The 25,764-nt window shown below is 48.6% G+C and overlaps 1 long non-coding RNA gene across 1 annotated transcript; it reads left to right on the plus strand.

The window, feature by feature from the left end:
* The first annotated feature begins 20,668 nt into the window (after positions 1–20,668).
* On the plus strand, positions 20,669–22,968 carry LOC139084344 (uncharacterized). The gene is made up of 2 exons (XR_011541693.1): positions 20,669–20,804; positions 21,488–22,968. It is a non-coding gene; the product is annotated as an uncharacterized lncRNA (long non-coding RNA).
* The last annotated feature ends 2,796 nt before the right edge of the window (positions 22,969–25,764 follow it).

Genomic DNA, 25,764 nt, shown 5'->3' on the forward strand with positions numbered 1-25,764 from the left:
TCATACGACCTGTGGTATGACAGACGTGAATATGGTTAAAAAGTGCCCCACTGTCCTGCAGGAGGGTGGCACCAATACACGAAGATGCCCGTGACGTCCCCCGGCTCTGGCACTCCACACGTCAGTCCCCTCACCTTACTCCTGCTCCTGAGCTGCCTCATCTTCTCTTCCCCAACACCAGCCGCGCCCCTTCCCTCTTTCTGCCCAAAGGGAAGGAGTTGGCAGGGACCCACATGCCAAGCCATGGGCTGGGGCCCTTCGACCGACATGAGCGTTTGCTGGGTTCTTCCCGCCCTGCTGTCCAGGGCTTCTCCACGAGGTGCCCTGCTGTACCCCTCCCCATTTGCACCCACCTCCATAGCGAGAAACCCACCCCACCCCAGCACCTCCCTCTTCTCTCCAGCCTCCGTCTGATGCCCCTGGTGACCGCACCACGGGACTTAATTAAATATGGTGATACACCGAGATTTACCAAACCACTCTGAAAGGCAACTCCGTCTTCTCAGGCCCTCTTGGTTTGGTGTTCCATCTGGAAATATATCTTCATCATTTTTGTGGATTATAAAGCAATAAGTGCTCCCTGTAAAAAAACAAGGCAAGCAATACAGAGGTATGAACCAAGATCAGAGCATAAGTTCCCCCATTATCTCACATCCCCAGAAATAATCATTAGTCACTTGTTAATATTCTCTTAGACTTTTTAAACACGCATGTATTTGTAATGCCATTATACTACACATGTTCTGTAACCCGCTTTTTTCACTCGACAATGGCATCTTTCCATGCCAAGACATACAGATCCATTTTAATGGCTGCACAGTATTCTGGAAGAAATACTTCTTGACCTTGGTTCCTCAAACTTCGAAGGGCGCACCCCCCTGAAGAGGCATGTGGTGCCGCAGGAAGTGCTCCAGACCTGGAGTCGGAAGGTTGCTTCTCGACAGCTCGTTGTGCGTCCTTGAGGGACTAACTTCCTTTCTCTGTGTGAGAAATGCAACAGAACTACACACGTGAAAGTACAAACCCATTAAAATGTACAGAAGCATTGTTTTCATGAGACCAAAACAGTCGTGGGTAAGACGAGGCCTTAATACGAGATGGTCGTCCCGGTCTGAGGCATCCTCCAGGAGCTCTGCTGCTTTTCCCGGTGATGGAGTTGCCTGACGACTGTGGGGAACCTAGAGCCGTGAGCTCGCTGAGAGTTGAGCTGGGAGAGCAGAGTTTATCAGTCCTGCAGCCTCGCTCTCAGGGGAGGGTGGTCACCTTCCAGGAGTCAAGGCAGGTCCAGAAGCCAGGCCACTCTCCTGGCTCAGCACTCTCCCGGCCAGAAAAGAGAGGACAGATTCTGGCCAGAGCTGGGCGGTGGACAAAGGGGACTGAGGCTTTCTTGGCAACGTCCTCCAAGGCTCCAGGACCAGACACCCTCTAGGGCGAGTGTGGGGAGGGTGACGGCGGGGAGCCCAGAGGTCTGGAATCTGGTCGTTGTCCTGCCACTGACCTTAGTCAAGTCATGTGGGGCCTCAGGGCTCTCGTCTATAAAATGAGGGCTGGAGGAGTATGAGGTGTAGGGACTTTCATTCGCTTGTTCGACAAACGTTTATCAAAAGCCTGCCACTAGTAGGCACCGTCCAACCCCTGAAGATGTAATATTTAAAGAAATAATGAGCACTTATGTAGCACTTACCATGCCAGACACTGTTCTCAGAATTTTATACGTATTGATCCATCTACTCTCGAGACCAGTTCTACGGGGTGGGCACGATCAGGGCTCCTGTTTTACGGATGAGGAGACCGAGACCGAGAAGTTCAGTTCGTCGCCCAAGTGCACAGAGCAAACAAAGACGAGAGTCAGGATTCGAACCCAGAGCTCTGGCTCAAGTCTGCTCCTGACCTTGGGGGTCCTCACCCTCCTGACACTAGTGGCCTAGCGACGATAACGACACTCGTTTATTGAGCACCAACCACGGGCTTAACCAGCCAGGTGCCTTACACTCTTCTTTGCATTTAATTCTCAAAACAACACCATGAGGAAGGGGTCATATTCCCATTTTACAGATGAGAAAACAAAGGCTCCAGAGGCACGTGACAGCTTGTAAGTGGCAAGGACGGGGCTTGAACCCAGGTCTGTTTAAATCCAGAGTCCGGGCTGTGAAGCACTGTGCTATTCTGTTCTCTAATCCAGCCTTTGGACGTGGTTGAAATCGGGACAAGGTGTGGAGGTCTCTGTCGGGGCAGTGTCAGGCAGCCTGGTCATCCCAGCTTGGACCTCAGGATTTCATCCCGCAGCCTGAGTTCTCCATCTCACTGGCTCTGGCCTGGCACCTTGGCTGTCCCGGGGGTGATATGAGGTGGAGAGTAGACAAGACCTGGGTCCTTTCTTAGCGTCCCTGACCCTCTCTGGGGTGAATTCTGGCTGCAGCAGCCTCAAGTGGACAAGGAGCTGAGGCCAACCCCACGCTGTGGTTTCAGAGACCCCGCAAAGCCTCTGTTCCAGGCTGACTGATGCTGCCGATGTGTTACCAAACCACTGCCCCCCAAGGGGTTGCGTTCACCCGCTATGTAGACGGGCTTCTCAGACCCGAGAGCAGGTTCTGATGCAGAGACTGGGCCAAGATCCTGTGGGTCCTGCACGCAGACTCAGGGGGAACGGAGACCAGGAGCCCCAGCAGGGGTGCGCATTCCCTTCGCACCGAAGTTGCAGTGAGTGTGCGGACGCACGGATGAGTGGATAAATGATCTAACTGAGCAGTGGACAATGAATGGAGCAAAATGAACCCAGACATGAAATGCTGGGCCGAGGGACGAACCCATCGGCCAGTGGAGGAACACGGAGGCCCAGACCAGCCCTTCTGCCTCGGCCCCATTCTGGGTCGTCGCCGGCCGGTGGGTGGAGGGCAGAAGTCCAGGAGCAGGACGAAATCATGGCCCCCAGAGCTGTCCCACCTGAGATGCCCAAAGGGGTAGCCCCTCTGGGATCCTTCTGGCAGAAGTGCCCAAACTGGCCCCCTCTGCCCCAGGACGGGCTCAGAGAGACGCCCAGAGCTCCCTGTGCCGTTGCCCAGGCGGGCGGGTAGGAGGGGAGGTGCACCAGCCCCACAGAAGGGACCCTGAACGCTCCCCCCTCGGGGAGGCTGCGCTGAGCTCCAAGCTAATTAAGGCCTCGCTCTGAGGAGAGGGAGAGTTCCATTTGGTAAATTTAGAAACAGCTGGTTAGTTTTACCCATTACTTTTGTGCTAACATCAGTGGGGCTCATTCAGCTCTGCTTTTTATGAAGCTGTCCTTCCACGGCTACCTGATAGCTACTAATTGCTGCAGCCACATTTCTGAATTGCAAATTTTCTGCACTGATAAAAACTTTGATTGCCTGTCAGCTACACATAAGGAAAAGATCAGCAGTGCTAAATGAGGGGTTCCACGCTTGGATAATAATGCCTAATGAATTATTCAGGAAAGAATGCTTGAATGAGGCAAACAATTTGAAGGGTTACCAGCAGCCGCAACAGTTCAACAGGCAAAAGAACAAAAGTATCATCCTGAACATTACACTAATGATTAAAAAATGCGTATTAATTCTAGATTTGGAGAAAAAAGAAATGCCAATCTGATTTTAAAGGTTAATCATTATTTTCTCAGTAATGTTCTGATCTCTGGTGGGGGGAGGTGAGGCGGGGAAGAACCCTTTACCAATATTTTGGGATGTGTAATATTATGACATAATAGAGTCACATAATTTCACACACATCATTTAAAAATTGTAAATTTCAAATTTCATTGGAAAAGATAACACAGAAAACTAACAGCGCAGCAGCAGAACACTCGCTCCAGAGAACTTTCCTGAGCGCACGCAGTGCCCACGCAAGGACCCCTCCCTGAAGCGAGGGGCCTGCAGAAATGGCAAAGTGAAATAAGATGTATGTGATTAAACATATGCAAATACAGATCACAATTAGTGACTCTTTCTGGCGGAATTTGAATGTGTTTTACATATTTTGCAAGTGCTCTGGGGAGGGGAAGGGAAAGTTCTTTCAAAAGCTTCTGCCTGTTGGGTCTGAAACCCAAGAAAGCAAACCAGTAAATCAGGTTTAAGCTTCTGTTCAATACTGACACATTTGCTGCTTTCATAAAAAATATATTTCTGCCACCCAAAGTGCTAATTTGTTTTGACAGATGCTGTGGAGTTGCCAAATATGAGTGGGGCGGGGCAATCCTGGAAAATGTAATGCAAAGTAGTATAATTAAAGATGTTGAAGAAAGGAATGTAGCTACCACGACACTGCAGTGTCCCTGAACATTTGAAAGCAGCTCTTCAGGCAATCGAGGCCACCTCACTGATGGCCACGGCGTGGCTCTGGTGGAACTTGAGTAGGTTTTGATTATGGAATGTGCAGCCAGCCACTTAGCCTCTATGAGAATTTTTTTCAGCTCAAAAGCCTGTGGTATTAGTCATCAATCTGTAGTTTTGTTATAAAGATGTTCGGTGTCAAGACAACACTCCTCGTTTCTGCCAGGGACGCTGCACGGTGGCTTGGAAGCCTGACTTCAGGAGAAGAGCTGACCATCTGCCAGGGCCTGCGCACTCACGAATGTTTTCCCTGAGGATGGCGGCTCCCTGTGTTTCTGTTGCTGTCTTTTCGATGTTACAAAGCGAGGCTGATAAACACATTCAAGTCACAATTAAAAAATTTTCACTGACCAGTTGCCACTGATGATATCATCAGACAGCTCCTGCTGTTGTGACGAGTTCCATGGTGTTGGTGAGCAGGCAGGACAAGGCTTCCCTTTATCTGGTCCTCGCCTGGCTCTGCAATTCTTCCAGCACGTGTCCAGGCACTAGGAGTCTTGCAAAGAAATGCCATTTGGTATAAACCAGGCAGGAGACTGGGATTTTCAGGCTCAGGCCACAGACAGACGATGCTTCTAAGAGGGCGCTCACTGAGCAAGGTGCACAGCAGGCGGTTCTAAGCCAAGTTCATCAATGAGTTGGTCAACTTTCCACCCTCTTGCGTCAACAGATCTTGACGTGAAGGATAGAGTGGTCTGCTCTACTCATGACAAAGTAGATTGTCCTGTTGCAACTCCTACGAGCTTCATATGAACCAAGGTCTGGACACTTAGCTTAGAACAAGAGTCATCTAACTGGACGGCAGACCTTTGCTCTGGGTGGTGGAGGAGTGGCTGGTGGATGGAGAAGCTACTGACCTTTGTTTGTCTCCATACTGAGGACTGTGCAGGTGTCATGCCAAAGCATCTCCACTACAGCCTCCAAAGTAGATAGTACCATTTTCTCTATTTTACAGATGAAAAAATTGATGCTTAGAGGAGTTACCTGCCCAAGGCCACACAATGGTGGCACTAGGATCTGAACCCAAGTCTGTCGGATGTCCAGTCCTAGGCACTTACTCATTCGGCAATGTACCTTCAGGTTCACAGAAGAGCCTGTTAGAGCTGGAGAAGGACTCAGGGATCATCCAATCCCTCCTTTTGCAGAGAGGAACTGAGACTCAGCAGTGTGGAGAGAGGAGCCCTGGTCACATCGGCAGCTGGTGGCAGGGCTGGGACTCATTGTCCCTTCCACTGTGTCACACCATCCTTCTTAACGAGGAGCCTACAGGTGCGAGTCCTACCTGGTCTTGCCCAGGTGCAGTGTCAGGGTTTCCTGGGCTCTGTCCAGCACTGTCTGGGAGCTCACACTTCCCCCCACGGTCCCAGCATTCTGGGGCTCTGAGTCCTGGGACACAGCACAGTTCTTGCATCATTCTCCCACACTTCTCAGCCATAGTGTTCTTAAGACAGTATCCACCAAGGTGAACTGGAAGTGGCCTGTGCAGAGCAGTGACTGTGGCTCATGGGTGGCACACCTCACCGATGACTCCCAGAGGGTGGGGGCTCCATGGTCCTTCCTTTCAGAACAAAATGAGTAACGGTGCTAACCAGTAAGGGGCATTTGGGTTCGATAAGCCCCCTGGGGAAAGCTTGGTCTGTGGCGCAGTGGTCAGCAGGGATGGAAAGTGTAGAGTGTAAGCAGAGGGCTGGACCTCAGGCCCGAGTCCTGGTCCTGCCACTAAGTGACTGAGTGGCTTTGGGCAAGTGACCCAGCTTCTCTAGTTTTCCCTCCATAAAACCAAGAGCTGATTGGCTGACCCCTCCCTCATCATCTGCATCTCGTTTGCTCAAGATACTTCAGTTCTGGAAGCTGGGGAGGAACAAGGTCTTTCAGGACTTTCCCAGCAGAAGAGTCTGTTTCTGGTTCCCATTCACGACATTGGGAGGGCGGGTTGCAGCGGGGTCTTCTTGTCAACTGGAAACTCCAGAGGGAAAAGCAAAATATGACTTTCTCTGGAGCCTAAGACATACCTTCAGCTCTCTTTAAGAGCTGTCAAACCACTCTTTGAGTTATTTCTTGTATCCTCTGGGATGGCTGGAGCTTGCACTGCCCGCTCTAGAGTGCTGAGCTGTAAGAAGGGGATCTCAGAAGCAATCTCGAACAGCACTTACAGCTTTCTGAGGAAAATTAAGCCAAATGAAACAGCAAATCTGCTTAAATTCAACTTAAAAATATGCTTTATTCTAGGTAGATTTTGTCCTTGGTGTACAGTTGGTGGCTGTGGTGAAGGTGTGTGGCAGGGAGCGGGTGGAGAGACCGGAACAAAAAGAGGCCGAAAGAGTCAAGAGAGAAACAAGAGGCTGAAGGAAGCTCAGCCAGGGCGCCAAGGGGTCCCTCCTTTCTCCTAATGTCTCCCTCTACGAATACATGATTGCCCCAAGCTGCTGTTACAAGCAACTAAAACTCACTGTGTCCCCAGTACGCCCAGCGTGGGCCACACACTCGACATGGATCACCTCTCTTAATCCTCACAATGACCGTCGAGCTGGGACACGCTCCTAACCTTCCTTCTACACCTGAGGGACTTAAGCACAGAGACGTTGACAGACGTGCAAAATTCACACAGCGACAGAAGCAGGATTTGGACCAGCAGTCTAGTTCTAGAACCAGTTTGTAACCACTAGGCTTTACTGCCTTATCCTCACGGGACAGCTTCCAAGACCCCCCGTGGAGGCCTGAAACCTCAGGTAGTACCAAAACCTGTACATACTATGTTTTTGCCTATGTACACTCACCTATGACAAAGTTTAACTTTTAAGTTATGCACAGTAAGAGGTAAACAACAATAGCTAATAATACAATAGAGCAATTATAACAATATGCTGTAAGAAAAGTCACGGCAGTTCCTAGCAACCTCAGCCTACGATTTTTTCTTTCCTTATTAAGTCAAGAACTTTCACCTTTTCACTTAAAGGAAACACTTTATGGCTTCTCTTTGGCATGTCTGAATGCCAGCACCACTCTTCTTGTGGTTTGGGGCCATTAGTGAGGAAAATAAAGGTTTCTTGAACGCAAGCCCTGTGATACCGTGACAGTGCATCTGATGACCAAGACGGCTACTGAGTGACTCTCCGTCGGGTGGATCTGCTGGACAAAGGGATGAGTCATGACCCAGGTGAGACTGAGCAAGAAGGTGTGAGATTTCATCGCGCTACTCAGAAGGGTTTGCCACTTGAAACTTATGAATTGTTTATTTCTGGAATTTTCCACTTCATGTTTTTGGACTGCAGTTAACAACAGGTTACCAAACCCATGGAAAGCAAAACCGCAGATGAGGGGGACTACATGCAGTGGTGTGGGAATCCTCTTCATCCCCGCACACAACAAGCCAGCAAGTGTATTCAAGGCCTGACCACAGCCAGGCTCAGGAAGTGAAGAGAGCTTCCCTTCAATGGCACAGCTGGACTTGTCCTAAAGAGCTGGGTCTGCAGCCAGGCCGCTTTGCACTTGGATGGACAGCACCCACCAATGCAATTGAGTCGCTAGATTTCTACAGTTTCTCTGCTCTGTGAGTGATGTTTCATTTCTCTCCAGGAGAGGAGAGCTCCTCAGAAGAATGACTTTTTAAAAGCTCGTTAATCCAGCTTGGTGAAGCACAGCTCAGCCACGGGGTATTTCCATTGCTTTAACCTCCCAGCACCACCCTGCCCTCTCCAGCTCCAGACACGCATCTGTGAAGCCACGGGGCTTTGGTGGTGTGGGCAGCTGTCTGTTAAAATGCTAAATTGACTGCCACCCGTCCAGTCCATCTCTGTGTGCAGAGGGATTTGAACCTAAGCTGGGCCAGTGGATTAACCCCATGCCCTCTTGGCCTCTCAGCCCTCCAGGCAAACCATGAGTCAGATGGAATCTCCCTCGTGCTAAGAGGTTGCAGAGCTGTCACTCCATTATGCTTGGCTCAGGGTAAGAGGTCCCTGGAGACAATATAATGAGCTGGGCTCCTGGGGCAGCAGCCACGTTACTGAGCGTCCTCAGCAACATAGCCACCGTGGACACAACACATGCACTGGCATGTTTCTGGGCAAATAACAAGATTTTTTATTTGTTTGTGTAATGAAGGATTATGTCTAAGCTCACTGGTGAGTAGTAGGAGATTGTCAGCACCGAGGTGGCCACTTTCTTAAGAAGCTGAGGGAGCCCTTCTGCTGTTGGGCACACGAGGGGAACTTCCACAGTGGAAATGTTGCCTCATTGCTCCTCTGCCCCAGGAAATAACCAGCAGAGAGCTCGGGGACAGGTGGGGCCATTACTGGAGAGCCAGGGAGAACTCACCTGACCCCTTCTGACTGTGACCCCACAGGAAGAAGAGGGAGAAGATAAAGAGAGAAACTACTTTCTTGCCAAGGAAAGAACTTGTCAGCAAAGTGTTCATCTCCAAGCTTCATTGCTGGTCTGGAGAGAATGTCTATTTCTCTGACCCTTCGAGGTGCCCGCCCCGAGTGGAGAAGACTAATTAGAAACTAACCAGCTTCACTCTCTGGAGGAGAGTGAGGGCCAGGCTGAGGGTCTCCTGGGGTCTTCTCTTCTGCTCATCCTGCCGCCCCCTCCTCGTGACTATATTCATTCACTCAGCAAATATTGAGTGTCTACTTTGTGTCAGTTCTTTGTTAGACAGTGAGACTAAAATGGCTAAAATAACCAATAGACATCGGTCTAGAAAGCGGTGGAGCTGAAAGTTCTCAGGAAGCTTGCACATCCTTGTGCAGCCTCAGGGTCCTCTTCTGTGTAGTGAAGATAATATTTACTTAAAAATAAAATGACTGTTTCTAGGATCACTTTTTACTTGTTAAGAGTTGTTGAAGATACCCAACATTAAAATGTGAATTACTTTTAAGGCATCAACTAATTCCTATAGAACGCAGGGGTCCAGAAATCCGAATGGCAACAGTGATGAGGGAAGAGATTTAGGATGCAAAACTGCAAAGTCAGGTTCCCAGGATCTCATTCCCGAAGCATACAAATTCCCGTCAGTATCCTCTGGTGCTGGCAACATTTGTTTTCCAGAGAAATGCCTCAAATTCAATGCTGTGATTATGAATTACAAGTGTGCAATCCTTTTCAAGCAACTTATACTGCAGAGGTATGACGGATTATTGACTACCCTAGGCTGAATGAAGACCCCCCATGAAATTAGGCCCTTGCAAAAGAGGCAGTAAGAGACCTCATGCACAAGAAGTCCATTTTTAAACTCGATGGTGTTAGAGCCGGGAAACCAAGGAAGTCCGAGTCTTGCCATGTCAGATGTCACTTACTGCTCCTCTTATCAGCTAAGGAAATTCTCCTTATGATAAAACAGTTAAATGGGAACGAAAATACAGTAAAATCCTAATGTAATGGGTAAAATGAGGTTAAGAGATTCAGCCACATGAAATGTGGGCGTGTGTTATTGTGAGGTCAAGGAAATGATGGGGACGGATTCTCCACAGAGGGTGGGACCCAACAGAGCTGTATCCACATTTGCCTTCTTCATTGGGCACACACTGACGTCATGAGTAACAGGTGAGCCCTCACACGAGACTTCTCTGATAGGAGCTAGGTTGAAACAGGTGTCTTGGGCCTTAAGACCTCAGTAGGGTCTTTCCCCCAAAATCTAAACTTTGAAGGAATGCATTTAAGAGCTGAACCCGTGCCTTGGTTTACAGAAGGTGCTTGGCAAATTAGCCACTTATATCATTGCTGTCGTTGATATGGTAAGTCTTCCATAAAAGCTGCATGGAGCCAGATGTCCTCGGTAAGACCTGCAAAATCTAAACCAAAATTGCTTTAACGTACAAATCAACAGGTTCGCTTTGTGGATTGGGATTTGGTGCAGAGCCACGGTTCTTCTCTCAAAGGACTTCTCTATGCCCTGGGGTTGGGAGTCCCGCAGCCTGTTCCCCTGGAGGAGCCCCGGGCCGCGTGGGCCTGAGGTTGGCACCGCAGGCGGGGCTGAAGGCTTTTCTCACCGACTCAGCTGCTCTGGAGAACCAGGCACCCTCCCCTCTCATCCTGACATTCCCCCCACAGCCCTGGGGGCCAGAGGGCAGACCAGGCAGGCCCAGGAAGTCTGCCCAGGGGCGCCTCTCTCTCCTGCTGTGAGGATTTTTGACGATACTTGTTGGATACGAATTTACTTCTAGAATCCACCTTTCCTGAAGTTTCCCCAAGCACGATTTTCCACCCTCCTGTCGATAATCTTGGAAAATGATAGTTTTAGGTTGAACCATGTGAAATTGCCATTTCTGTAGGTCTCAGATGGAGAGTATCTGCAATTTGATGTGCTCTAGCGTAATGGTGCTGATTTTCCTATGGGCAGCCCTTCACAGTTTGTGAAGCGTGGTCACATCCATTGTCTCATTAACGTGTGAGACGGGGTCACTGCTTCTGTCTTACAGACGAGAGAGTTGAGGCCCACAAAACTGACCGTGAATTTACTCTGTTCCTTTGTGGGGGATCAGTTATACAGCCAGAGGCAGACAGCACTTGAATCCTTAAATCCTTAAGGATTGTGGCAGCAGCTTAAAAGCTGCGGGGCTGCAGACAGCAGGGGGTCCGCACTGTGGTGCAGGTGATCCTGTCCCATCTGGCTGATGTCCCCTGTGTATCCCAGACGGTGAGTAGTCTGCCCATCAATTGGGTAGGAACATGACGCAGGTGTTGGAAGCTGACCCAGCACAATCTCCGCCAGGTGGAGCCTCCTCTCCCCATTTCCTGACTTCTAGCCGTTGTCAGTCAGGTGCTGTCTTGTCTGACTGACCAGAGCACCTCAGCCGGTCTATGCTCCCCTCCAGATGGCTCTCCCAAGGCCCAGGAGTCCACTTATCCAAAATGATGTCACTATCCTAGTTCTGCACAACTGGGCGTACGAATGAACAATCACAATGGGAGCAAGACAGTATTTCTCCATTCCTCCCCGCCTATGAACTGGGGGACTTCCAGCCTCTCTCAGACCCCTGCCATCCAGCCCAGAGGCCCAAGGCCTGTTCCACACTTAGGTTCATATTCACCAGGCATCGTCCACACTCTCCTCTTCCAAAGCACAGACCCCCAGAGACAGCTGGTGGCCTCCACTGGGGTCACTGCGATATTGAGCTGCTTCTCTCACGGCCTTGATGCTGGGAGGAAGGTGGAAAGAGAACTGTGAGAGGCAGCACTTTACCTGTGTTCCCAGCCAGCTTCGCCTCTCTCTTTCTACATGTAACCCGGATATGTTCAGAGATACAGGGCTAGGACCCCAGCCATTTCTGTGGCCTGTGAGGGTCTAAAGTTACGGGCACACTGTCTGCTAATTCCAAGGGCTCTGCTCAGTGGTCCAGCTCCTGAATCCATGCAGGCTGTTTCTCCTTTGCTGGTGTATCCAACTGCCCACCTGACTCCCACCACCATGCAGGCCTGAACCTCAGCCCCTTCATCAGCCCGCGGGGGAAATCCTGAGTCAGATAGAGTGGTTACAGGGCAGGGGATGACATTGTGCACACAGCCTTGCTGCACTCTCTCTTCCCCTCGGCCTTGCATCACCTCCTTTTCCTTGGCCTGACCCTGGAGGATGCCAATTCCTCTCCTCTAGCACAGTGCTTCCCCTCCCCCGAAGCCTTGTGCCCCCAACACACCCGCCCTGGGCCCTCGCTGCCACCCCAAGAGGGCTCATCAAGTCATCCCTTCTGATAAATTCTGCGGTTTCCCTTAGAGGAATTCTGGAGAACAGATTCCCCATCTCACTTCAGAGCGAGGTCTCTCCCATGAGGTGTCTTGGTTGCTCCTACAAGAAGGCCCCAGGAGGCCTCCTCTGGGCCTGCAGCATGCCTGGTCATGTCTGAATCTGCAGCCACTCCACATGTGGCTCAGCCAGCCCCTATGACGTCACTCAGGAAACAGGTGGATTTGTGAGGTGATTTTGGGAAGCTTAGGAAGCTTTAAAAACGCTCTAATGAAAAAAACCCTTCAACAACTACGTGTAGATGAATACTCACTCTAAGAACAGTCCCCTAAAGCTCCTGCACAGACGATGTCTCAAGATCTACCCGCCCCCTCGAGAGTGGAGTCGGGGATGTCAGGGAGGAATCGAATGCACCGCAGGACTCAGACGGGGAACCACGAGCGTGAGTTCTAGTTCTCTCCATGCTGCTGACCAGCTAGTGCAGCTTGTGTGGAACCGGAACTTCCCAGCCTCTGAGGACAGTGATGGGGTCACGTTGACAGCAGTAGTCCAAATTGTTCCCGTCTGCTCAGGCAAGACCCAGTCCCTGTAGGGCACCCCCTCCCCGCCCCCACTACCACACGCTCCCGAAAATTGCCCAGGTGTCTTATGCATGTACAATACGAGTTAGCTGTCATTAGGGTGTCTGGGGACACTGCTCCCACTTCTGATGTCTCCCCATAGGTATCACGGGGTCCCCTGAAGGCTGCTGCCTTCCTACTGCTTTGGAAGGCCCTGCCACTGAAAAGCCAGGGGTCTCATGCCAAGGACTCCGAGTGGCCGGTCTTGAAGGACTGCCTTTCCCTGGGTCACACTCTGTCAGCAGTTTCCAAAACCAGTGCTGCCAGTGCCCCCTGCGTCTTGTAGCTTCTGTAGACAGCTCAGTCTGAGGCAGGACGCCTGGAGAGAGGTTCCACCCCTCTGGGGACCGAGGAGCAGCTCCTGGGTCACCTTGCAATGCTTGGCTCCTTCCCACGTAGAGCTCTCTCCTGGGAGACTCCTTAGCGTGTGATGGGATAATCATGGCGGATCACGCCTCTGCCACGTCTGCGTCCAGAGCTGGGACACTGAGTGAAAGGTCCGGAAAATGGCACGTCACTTACTTCTCTGAATCTCAGTTTCCTCACACACATGATTGGACTAAATTGATAGGTTTCCAAATATGACGACTTTTTTACATTTAAATCAGGTTTATTAAGGTCTAACTTGCATACAGTAAAGTGCGTGTTTTAGGTACAGAGTTCGATTAGTTTTGACAAGTGTGTATAGTCGTTTAACCACCCCCACACATGAGATATAGAACATTTCCAGCAAAAAGTGTGCCCGTGCCTTTTTGCAATGAAGTCCCTCCACAGCCCCAGACTTGGCTCCTCCACTGACAGTCTCCTGCTGCTGAAGTCTTGCCTTTCCCAGAACATCACACAAATGGGCTCCTGTCTCATAACTGAGGTGTGAGGGTTCTCTGCCTACTCTGGATTCAAGTCTCTCATCAGGTATGTGCTTTGGGAGGTCTTTTAATAAAAATACCAAAACGTTTCAAGGACTCCCATATGACCACAGAGTATAGTAGTAAAGTATCCTTTGACTGAGAAAATGCACAATAAGAAAAACTGCTTTTATTTGTCATCAATGCTTTAAATGAACTTGTAGTGTATTAATGACAACAGAATCTAACGTAATTTTGAAAGAGTCGTACATGGTATTTACCATACAGGATACTTCCCTTGGGATGCTGATGAAATGCGATGGTCCTTTATCCCAGAAAAATTGTCAAATGCACATGCGTACAAAGATATTTGCTCTCAGTTTCAGAGGGTCCCTAAAGGCCTAAAGTGCACTGTGAGCTGCCTGGGGACGGCTCCATGGCCCTGGGATGAAGCCCCACGATTGCCAGTCCACAGATGGCATGAGGTAAGCGTGCATCGAGCATCTCTTGCAACGGCTCCAAGGTCCCCAGAGGTTCATAATCCACTGTTGGGAGCCTCAGCACTGGTGCCGTCTGAGGTCCTTTCTAGCTCACCAAAATCTGCAATCCAAATGACACCTTTGCCCAGTAATGAGAAAAAAATCCTAGGAAAACTGATTCTGCTTGTGCTGATGTTAGAAAGATGGGGGGAGGGGAATTTTAGGGGGAATATCCCTGCCTGGGAGGGTGGATCTCAGCTTCCCCTTCAGCCCTGTCTGTTCCCGTGTGGGGAGCGCAGGTCCCCTCTGCAGGGGAGGGGATCCGCTTTGGTTCTGGATCAGCTGGTCCAGGCCTGCCTTCTTTCCATGAGCCTGGCTGCAGATTTCTCTGGCGCTTCCCATGCACACATTTAATTGGCCATGTGTCAGCTCAATTGCTGAGCTGATCTAAGTCATGACGAATCTTCCCTGCTCTTTGCCCCCGGCCCCAGCTTGCCACATAATTCTGTATCATCAGCACTCACCATGAATTTATGTTTGTTCTGTTTTTCTGGGTCATTTATACAGCTGGAGGCAGAAAGAGCCCAAGATATCGATCTGGAGTAACTATGTTTCAGCCCTTCCGCTTTGCTGTTGAGTATTCAGAACAGCAGCAGACGTATTTGTGGGGCTTGTGGATGGAAAAGGGGGTCACAGTCAGGAAAGACTTTGGAGAGAGATTTGGTGATTGGATGGGAAGTTGGCAGACAGACGCAGGGGCTCTGATGACCGTTGGCTGAACAGCAGTGGCAGCGTAATTCCATCAACTAGGAAGCTGGCACCTGGGAGGAGAAAGAGAGGGATAGACCACGAGTTCAGTTTTGAAAATGCTGATTTTTGAGAAGTTGGTGGAGATATCCCGGAGGAAGTTGGATAAGCAGGGCAGAAGCTCAGAAGCCAAGTCTGGGCTGGAGACGGGAATTTGGGAGTCATTGGAATGCAGCCACGGGGGTGGAAGAGCTTGTCCAGCGTTTTGTAGGTGCTGGGGATATAGATGCCAGCTGTCTTCATCCTCCCCAGCAGGCTGTAGAAGTGACTGAGACATGCAGCTTTCATGTCCCCAGGAGTGAGCAGCTTGTGTCCACTCTGTGATGTGTATGTCAGGGCACACGTGCTTCTGCATTTCTTTTCATTCTCTCCAAAAGAAAATTATTATGCAAAACATCATCAACGAATGCATATTAATAAAACATTGTTGGAGAGCTGCAAGAGAGAGCTCACATGCACCCTTTATAGCAAAATTGTCCAAACATCTCCACTGGATGTATGTGTGCTTTCTCAGTCACCTTCTCTCCTGCCATCTCCATGGCCTGTCTCCATTGCCGCCCTCCCACCACAAAATGCTCAGTCGCTCCCGTTGTCCCAAACAATTCAGCTCTGGCTCCTGATTTGCACAACCCTCTCGGTTTTAGAAAACCCCTGCAGTTAGCCAGGCCCACTTTCTTATAAGGAAGTTAACCCCAATAGTACTGAGGTAGCATGCCTCTTGGGCGGGCTCCCCCACACACCTTAACGAATAGGAGGCATAGTGTGGATTCACTATTGAATTTTGGGGTGGATAATTCTTTGTGGTGGGGGCAGTCCTGCGCATTGTAGGCTGTTTAGCAGCCTCCCTGGCCTCTGCCCACTGGATGCCAGCAGCACGCACTGCCTTCCATCCCCAGGGGTTTTCTCAACTCCCTGGGATCAAGTCCCAACTCCAACATTCACTAATTTTGTGACTTTGGACAAATTATCCAACTTCTATGTTTTCTCATCTATAAAATAGAGATAACGATAGTGTCTACTTTATAGAGCTCTAGTGAAAATTAAATGATTTAATACTTGCAAAAGACTCAGAACAGGGCTGCCAGATAACAAGTCCTCAGTAAACGCGAGCTCTTGTTACTCTTCCAAAGGGCGCGTCAGACTGCTCTTCTGACTCTACCCGGAGCTCTCCCCAAGAACAGCTCTGGGCATGTGATTTTCTTTTTCCAAAGTGACTTACTAATTTTATTCCTGACCAACTCTGAAGGCCTCAGAACAAGTAAGTTTAGACCCCGTTTTCCAAAAAGGATTTAAGTTTTAATCCAGCTCAATGAATGAAGCCCAGTGAATTTTGGCATCAGTGTCCCCTTGACTCTAATCTACCTGCGGGGGAGACCTTGTCCTTCAGTGTATGAAACAATTGGAATGCCCGTCCGACGTGCGGGGCACCTGACGTCCTCCCCAACCTCTGGGGATGTGTGTGTGGTTACGTCTCTGCTGGGTGCCTTTGCTCCAATTCTTCCCTTGAATTCCTCCTCTTCTCCTCCTTTGGCGGGTGTCACCCGTTCCCTTACCCTGTGCCCCACATGAGAGATGGTCAGTCCTTTCCTGTGTACCCCCAGCAGGGAGTGGTGGTGGGAGAGTTTTTGTTGGGGTTCTGCAGCTGTGAATGGCAAACGACCTAGAGCCGAATGTCAGACTTTCTTACGGTGAACAGTCTCCCGGCTTCTCCTCCCCGCGTCCCATCCTCTTTCCAACTTGCAGAAGCCCCTCTCCTTGCCTCTCCTCTCGTCTCTTTCCCAGCTTTCCTTTGGTGCTGGGCTCCTCACCTGCTTTCTCAAGATTCTGTCTTTATTCCACAGAGCAGTCAGTTCTGTTGGTCTCGCCCCTGGGCCCCAGTGAAGGAACCCAGCAGACATCTTCTCAAAACAGCTCCTCAAGGACCTTGAGTTTTTTTTTTTTTTTAAAGATTTTATTTTTTTCCTTTTTCTCCCCAAAGCCACCCGGCACATAGTTGTACATTCTTCGTTGTGGGTCCTTCTAGTTGTGGCACGTGGGACGCTGCCTCAGCGTGGTTTGATGAGCAGTGCCATGTCTGCGCCCAGGATTCGAACCAACGAAACACTGGGCCGCCTGCAGCGGAGCGCGTGAACTTAACCACTTGGCCACGGGGCCAGCCCCAAGGACCTTGAGTTTTAAAAGACAGCTATTCTCTGGAAAAGCTCCTCAACCGGCCTTTGGAATTTTTTTCTCCTGTGCACTTTCATACTTTCACAGAACATAAAACACATAGCCGCCATCCCACCACGATTCTTTTATAATAGAGATTGCCATTTTTGTAGATTCCTTTCTGGTCTTTTAAAACCAATTTTGTTGAGATAAAATTTACATACAATAAATGCTTCCATTTTCAGTGTGACAGTTTGATGAGTTTTGAGAAATGTGTAAATCCGTGTAAACATGGCCACAGCCAAGATGTCGGAAACTGGCATTACCCCCAAGAGACCCCTACTGTCCTTTTACAGTCCTTTGTCTGTTCGAGAATTTTAAACCATGTGGAGCATCCAGTAGGAGCTCCTTTGTGCCTTGCGCCTTTCGGTACATGATGTTTTTTAGAGTCACCCATCCATGTCGTGTGTATCAGTGGATTCTCTCTCATTATTGCTGAGTCGTTTCCATTCTGTGGATACATCAGAACGCATTTATCCGTCTGCCTGTCGATGGACGTCTTCTGGTCTTTTTCTTCCACGTGCACATTGGTCTTTAATCGTTGTGTAAATTTATGTAATTATTATGTAGGGAATTTGGAAAGCAAAGCAGAAAGAAGCAGAGAAGAAAACTCAATCAAACTTATCAATCAGTGGCAAATATTGGTAACATTTTGGAATATTTCTTTCTATTATTGTTTCCTTTGTTCAATTTTGCACATATTTAAGGTAATATTTCCTCTACATATTACTTATATAATGCTTTTGTCACTTAAGTATTATATTATAAGCATTTTCCTATGCCAGTAAACACTGTTAAGAAGAATGACGTCGATGGTGCCAGTGTGAAAAGGTTGTCATGAGGGGCTGGCCCCGTGGCCGAGTGGTTAAGTTCGCGCACTCCGCAGCAGGTGGCCCAGTGTTTCGTTAGTTCGAATCCTGGGCGCGGACATGGCACTGCTCATCAGACCACGCTGAGGCAGCGTCCCACATGCCACAACTAGAAGGACCCACAACGAAGAATACACAACTATGTACCGGGGGGCTTTGGGGAGAAAAAGGAAAAAATAAAATCTTTAAAAAAAAAAAAAAAAAAGAAAAGGTTGTCATGATACAGCGTGACGTTACAGCAACCGTGGGACAGTGTATTTAGTGGGATCACATTACACCAAACACCAGGGGACAAGTCGTGGGTGTTTTGTGGCTGAGCCAGAGAATTGACTTGAAGCTGACTGTACAAGGTCTCGGAGGAAAGACCCAAAGTCTTTATTTGGAGAGAAATGAGAGGCCATTGTAGAGTTTTGAGCAGAGAAGTGACACGAGATGTATTTTAAGTCTCTGGGTAATGTTGAGAAAGACCACAGGGCAACATGAAAGAAGGGAGGAGGTTTGGCAGCTCTTGGACTAACCCAAGTGAAAGTTAATGTGGCTTAGATGAAGATGGTGGTGGTGGTGGTGGAGGTGGTGGGAGATGGTAAGATTCTGGATGTATTTTAAGATTGGACATGAGGTGTGAGAGAATGATGGAAGTCAGAGATGACTTCAAGAGCTTTGAACTAGGCAACTGGCTGGACAGAATTGCCATTTGCTAAGTTGGAAGCTGTGGGAAGTAAAGGTTTGGGGAGGGAGAGATGGGGAACCTGTTTTGGACAAGTCAAGTTTAAGAGGCATTTTACACATCCAGATAGAGATGCTGATTGAGCAGATGGCTATAAGAACCTGGAGCTCTGGGGAGTTATGCAGCCTGAAAATGGAAATTTGAAATTCGTCAGCATGCAGATAGAATTTAAAGACATGTGATTGGATAGATCACCAAGTAAGTGAGTTTAGACAAAGAGAAGAGGTCCGAGAACTGAGCCCTGGGGAAGGGAGGCTATGAGTAAAGTGGCAAAGGACCCAAGAATGAGCAGCCAGGGAGGTAAGAGAACCAGGAGAGCATGACATCCTACAGACCCAGTGAGACAGACGTTTTAGGGAGGAAAGAGGGGTCGACTACGTCAAGAAAGAGTGGTTAACAACTTCAGTAAGTTGGAGACGAAGTGACAACTGGATTCGGCAGCATAGTGGCTTGGTGGCCTCCACAGGAGCTGTTAAGGAGTGGTGGGCGAAAGCCCGAGAAGAAGAGTCAGAGAGAGTGGGAGATTGGAGCTCAGACCAGAACAAAGAACCTGGTTGAAGGTTTGTGCGACGGAATTTACTAGGGAAAATTACTGGGACTCGGCTCACCCAGTCTTGGAAGGTGATATGACAACTGGACATCCTATTCCTCAAGAGGAAATTTACAGATTCTAGAAGCAAATAGTAATAAAGGAATCAGAGTCAGAAGCCCCCTCTTCAAATCCCAGATGTGCCCTGATTTGTTGTGTAACTTTTATCAGGATTTGATCTCTCTACACCTCAGTTCTCACGTGTGTAAAATGAGAGTGTTGAACTAAGATCGTGACGTAGTCTAATAAACTATGACATCCTCTAAGTATTGAAAGATCTGCTACACAGAACAGTGTGAATGGCTTTTGTCAACTCAGGCTGTTCATAGCTCTCTCCACAGGACGCTAACTCTGCTCTTGACTCCCCCCAAACCTACTGATGACTTGGCCTTCTTCCCCAGTGAGAAGGGAGGTGATGTTAGCAGGACTTTCTTCAAATGCTTTTCCTTTCACTCACAAGTTCTTCTCGCCTGGGAAGAAAAGGAATTCTTCTTCCTGTCCAGCCTGTGCCCTGAATTCCATCCCCTCCATGAAAGTTAGAATTGAAACCTCTGGTTTCTTAGAGGTGAGTGAACGAACTGGCTTCCAGTCCTCTCAGGGAAAGACTAGCATCTCCATTCCTCGGATAGCAAAACGGAGGCTCAGAGAGTATAAAATACTCGCTCAGATTTACACCAGTGAAGAGGGAGGGTATAGGGCTGTGAACAGGTCTCCCACCCCACCAGTCTCCCTTGGACAGAGTGGGCCCATGAACTAAGGGCTCGTCCTTCATCCTTCCGGCTGTTTTGCCAGCAGCAGCATCATCTGTGTGCGGCTATGACTGTTTGTGTTGACCCAGCTGGGATGCTCCTTGGCAACATGCCCACCTGAAGGTCTGTCTACCTGCTTACTATTGTGATTTTAAGCTCTTGGCTTACATAGGGCTCTTTTCAATCATTGACTTGGACTTTTAAATCTTCTTGCCAGGTATGCAAAAGAATTCGCCAGTACTGCACCCTTTATATAAAGTTCAAAAGCATGCAAAACAAAGTATTTTCAAGGACATATCTGTAATAAAACCACAAAGAAAAGGAAGAATGTGTAAGTTAGCAATTGCCACAAAAAACATTGTACAATGAGTTACGAAAAACTCGATGTCTTGAAGCCACAATCGTCTACTCTCATGGAAACTTGGCTTGGCTGATCGAGGCTGGGCTCAGCCGGGGTGACTCACTCTGCCCCACGTGTCTTTCATCCTTCTCCTCAACTGGCATTCTAGCCCAGGCATGTTTTTTTTATGGTGACAGAAAAAGTGTAAAAAAGCAAGTGGGAACATGCACGGACTATTGGGGCCTGGGCTCGGAACTGACACAGCACTTCTGCTTCCCTCCATCGGCCAAAGAAAGTTACGTGGCCAAATTAAAAAAAATAAGGAAATGTGCCCTAACCACAGTGGGAGGGCTCTGCAAAGTCACATAGAAAAAGTGCAGATACACTGAGGAGCAAAGCTTGGGGCTGGCAGTAGCGTCTACCACAACAGCGAGATGCAGAACTCAAGATAGCCTTTACCTCTGGGTCGGGGTGGAGTGGGGGCCGTGACGTTCGCCATCAGGATGTGGCTGCAGTCAGTCTGTGGATGTCGTGGTTCGTAAGCTGGGTTGTAAGTTCGTGGCTGTTTAATATCTTGCTCTTTATAGCTTATAGATTCTATGTATGAAATACCGTCTAGTAATTTATTAAGTTACTGGAATCAGATAAATAAATAATAAAAGTTACAACCTTGGGAGTCTCAGATTCTATACTATCTCAGCTTCTCTTTTTAAATTTGTGCTCTCTTTACGAATTTCTGGTTTTCTAATTTTGTTCACTCTCACCTGCCAAGGTAAATAATGGTTTGGTTATCCGACACCTGGGCATTCATATCACCCACATGCATATTTATGATCTTAGTTCACTGCTCACACTTTTAAAAAAATGCAGGCTTTACATTCTAACAGAGTTCATTTTGCTTAGTTCCTTTCCACATAAACTCATTTAGAACCACAAATTGTTGTCCTGGCAGTTATTAGTCTGGATTGATTAGGTTTGATCTCTGGGTTAATTTCACATGTAATCATATTATAGTTAGTCACACCTAGTGGCTCTATTAATTCAGAGGTATTTGCACTTCCTTACCTATTAATTACAACCACCTCTGAAGACTGATTGGGTCTCAGCTACCCAAGAAAAGCAATCCCCACATATCAGGGAACAAATTACTGCTGCCCACACTAGCGGGACCTGGGTGACTTGGAACTCTGTAGAAATATTATTGATGACATCTTTATTCTTCCCTTCCTGCAGTGAATGGTACACCTGCTTAATGAACCGGAAACACCAAGGCCAGGTCTAAACAGACTGGTAGAACTCACTTGGACCACAATCTGGGAAAGAAGCACCAGGAGAGGCATCTACACAACATCAGTGCAAGTTTTATTTGTAAGAATTAAAAGATATGTATTTGGTTGAGGATCACTTCACATAACTTACTCATCACTCTCTTTGGATTTAAAGAATGTTCAATTCTAACTAAATTTGGTATCTAAATTTGGGCACGGGCTGGATAGAAAGTCTGAGGCTGGATCTGCACTTAATCAGCAAAACACGGTACCCATCCTCAAAGCCTGCGCTCCTGCTGCCCCCGCCTAGCTGAAGCCCTGCGAGAGAAGCATGATTTGGGGAGGATTGTTTGAAGGACGTGTTGCTCTGTCTATTCCTCCGTAAAATGCATCTTTAATTTCTGCATCCAAGGACCCTCAGAACCGTACCTACACGGCCCTTCAAAGCACTGTTGTCAGCAAGGTGCAACTTTGTGTGTTAAGTTGACAGCTCATCTTGTGAAATGAAAATTACATTGAATTTACTGTAGAATTTTTGTAGAGGACATTACAATCTTCATTTCTTAGTGGATGTGTAACAAGCAAACAGCCGCTGATGATTAAGTAGCTAGGAACTAAAGCTTTTTTTCCTTTTTGCGATTACTGATTGTAGCTTTTGGCTGTTTAACCCACCTGTCGATAACTGTGCTGCTTAGGCAATATGCTATCTGACTCCCACTAGGCTCCTGTAGATAACGTCTCCCTGGAGCCTGGGTCACCATGATAATGGGCGTGTGAGCTGTTTTTCAGGAATTAGAACTCCTTGTCCACTTCAGGTCGGTTGAGACCACCAACTCATCAACTGGGCCCACACAGATGCCCGATAGGCGACCTTTTGACATCAAGAGGCTAAAGTCTCCACCGTCAGATCATGCTAATGCCGCCATTTTGTGAGCATGGGTGCTGTGAAGAGACATGAAGTCTGACTACGCTTGCGCAGCTCAATTACCTCACCTCTCCTCACCTCCGATCACCTCTCTCCACATTTCAGACCACCTTGCCCTCTATCCCATAAACATCCCTGAGTCCCTATTTTCAGGAAGGTGGATTTGAGGCTCATGCTCTCGCTTCCTCACATGGCTGCTTTGTGATTCAACCCTCTCTCTGCTGCAATCTCGTCATCTCAGTGTTTGGCTTTCTGGGTGGTGGGCAAAAGCAAACCTGGTGTGGTAACAGATGAAGCCTGAATGTGAAAATTCTCTTTGTTCGCATACTTTCAATCGGCCTGTTGGCTGCCCAGCCTGACTCCCTATCCAAACCTCTCTCCATTCACAGCTGCAAATTTCTGTAGTTAGTATCTTCAAGGTTACTACTGATGTCTGTCACTCATTCACATCCCACTGTGTTCTCCAATGTTAGATATACAATGAAATTGAGTATTAGAAAAACTAAAACAAAAACTAAAAAGCATCAGCAAAAACTAAAGCTAGAATCAGATAAAGATACAAATTAGGGGGCTGGCTCCGTGGCCGAGTGGTTAAGTTCGCGCACTCCACTGCCGCGGCCCAGGGTTCAGATCCTGGGCGCGGACATGGCACCGCTCGTCAGGCCACATTGAGGCGGCGTCCCACATCCCACAACTAGAAGGACCTGCAACTAAGATATACAACTATGTACAGGGGGGGTTTGGGAAGATAAAGCAGAAAAAAAAAAAGATTGGCAACAGTTGTTAGCCCAGGTGCCAATCTTAAAAAAAAAAGATACAAATTAAATGGTCAAGATGGAGAAGAGAGTTAGAACGCAGGTGTACAGATGGTAACATCCTAAACAGTTACTGCAATTGAGCTTCAAAACCAGCTCTAAGCTTCCTAGTGGCCAGAGTGAAAAGGAAAACACAGTCCAATATATGATTCCAATTTTCTATGAGGAGCTGCTGAGCTGCTCGAGAGATGCTGAGCTTGTCTTGGAATCTGAAAGAAACAAACCTCCATCTTCAACATTACCCAAAGGCAGAATCGTTATCTTCTCAACAGGCAGCTGCGCCCCCCACCCCCAGCCTCCACAGCCTGAGCCTCCTGTTCCTCCATCCTGAGGCTGTCGCCCTTTTGAGCCGCTGACCGCAGGAAATCTCTGGGAACAGACTGAAGCCACAGCGTCAAGGTGCTCTCTGTTCTGGCTCTCAGGCCACCTCCACCAATCTCTTCTCTGACCTACACCAAGTCCTTCTTCTGCAGGACCACCAGCTGGAGGCAGGTCTGGGAGGGTCTTGCCTGCATGGCTGCATGGCCCCTGGAAGTTCCAGAAGGAGCAGAGAATAAAGTGCAGTGGAATAGCTACCCCAACATGCTCTGATACGTTCTGCTCAACGCAGCTGCGTTTCCTGAGACACAGGGCTGGGCACGGTGGGGTGATGCACACAGGAGACAAGCCTGGACCTCCAGGAGCTGTGGGACCAACGGCGTTGTCTATGAGAGCCCAAGTGTTACATTTTCTTCAGCACTGGAAACTCTTTGTCCAACAAAACCTTGCAGCTTCACCGTAGAGGGTAAGAGCAGAGCTGTGCTGTTGGAGTGGACCAGGCTTTCAGGCTGCCCAGCCAGATGTCCCTGTGCCTCAGTCTCCTTCACCTCTGGGTGGAACTCTGGGGTTCCTTGGGGAACAGCCTGAAAACCAGGAACATGGCAGCACCTGGGGGATAACTGTCTGGGTTTGAATCTTGACTCTGTAGCTTACTAGTGCTTGATCTTGGGGAAGTTACTTAATTTCTTGGACCCTGAGTTTCTTCACGTGTAAAACAGGGACAAAAATTGTACCTATTTCACTGGAGTTGTAAAGTCTAAAGGAGCTAATGTATGTAAAGCATTTGACACATTAATTTAACAGTGCCACTTAGTCAACAAGTGGGAATGCTAATAAGCTGGCCAGGGGCTGGCCCCGTGGCCGAGTGGTTAAGTTTGTGCGCTGTGCTTTGGCGGCCCAGGGTTTCCCCCATCCGGATGCTGGGCGCAGACCCAGCACTGTTCATCAAGCCATGGTGAGGTGGCGTGCCACATAGTTCAACTAGAAGGACCTATAACTAGAATATACAGCTATGTACTGGGGTGCTTTGGGGAGAAAAAAAAAGATTGGCAACAGATGTTAGCTCAGGTGGAAGTCTTTAAAAAAAAAAAAAAAAGAAGCTGGCCAGCCCTGGTGGTCTAGTGGTTAAGATTTAGTGCTCTCACACAATGACCTGGATTTATTTCTGGTCAGGGAACCATACCACCCGTCTGTCGGTTGTCACACTGTGGTGGCTGTGTGTGGCTATGATGCTGAAAGCTATGCCACTGCTATTTCAAATACCAGCAGGGTCACCCACGGTGGACAGGTTTCAGTGGAGCCTCCAGGCTGAGGTAGACCAGAAAGAAGGACCTGGCCACCCACTTCCAAAAAAATTGGCTGTGAAAACCCTGTGAATAGCAGGGGAGCATTGTCTGAAATGGCACCAGAAGGTGAGAGGATGGAGCAGAAAGGCCAGGGCAGGGCTGTGCTCTGTTGCACAGCGGGCACTGGGAGTCAGAATCCACTCGAGGGCACTAACATGTGACAAAGCTGTGGCTGTCGGTCCTCTTAGGGACATAATGCTATTAGTCTTTCTAGTGAAGTGAGGCACCCCTTCAGTAAACGGGCAGATGGAACTGTGTGGGTCTGAGCCCTCTCAAGGAGGAGGTGATTTTCCCATCAGGGAGAGGGTATAACAAGCAGCCAAATTATCAACCTGCAAATCAAGTACCAACAAATTTAAAAGATATTTTTTAAATCACCAAAAAATCACATTTGGAGTTTTCAAAAAGCAACGAAACCCATTTCTGGATAAAACAGTGGCAGAGTGGTCTTGGGTGGGCCGTTAGCCCCAGAGCCTCTGTTCCCTTTTCTGGAGAATGGAGGCAATCAGCCTCAGCTGCCCGAGTCTGGGGAGCTTCAAATGAGGCCCCGAGTGCACCAAGCGTCCGTCGAGCTGTTTGTCAAAAGGCCCCGAGGAGCCCTTGGCATCCATTCGGTGTCACAAAGTATTTGTTCACCTGAATTCTTTCCATCTGGGAAGCTCTCTGACGTCCTGGAATCTCCAGGTCTCCCACCAAGCAGGTCAGAAAAGCAACTTAGTGGTTCATTTTAATGTCCATTTTCCTGCTTTTCCCTGGGAAAACCACTTACAAAGCTGTGGCTTTCTCATGCGACTCTTTCTGGCCTGGTTGCATCTTATTCATCGGCCTAAGGAAGACT

The sequence above is a fragment of the Equus przewalskii genome, chromosome 6, assembly GCF_037783145.1.
Source record: "Equus przewalskii isolate Varuska chromosome 6, EquPr2, whole genome shotgun sequence".
Classification (NCBI taxonomy): domain Eukaryota; kingdom Metazoa; phylum Chordata; class Mammalia; order Perissodactyla; family Equidae; genus Equus; species Equus przewalskii.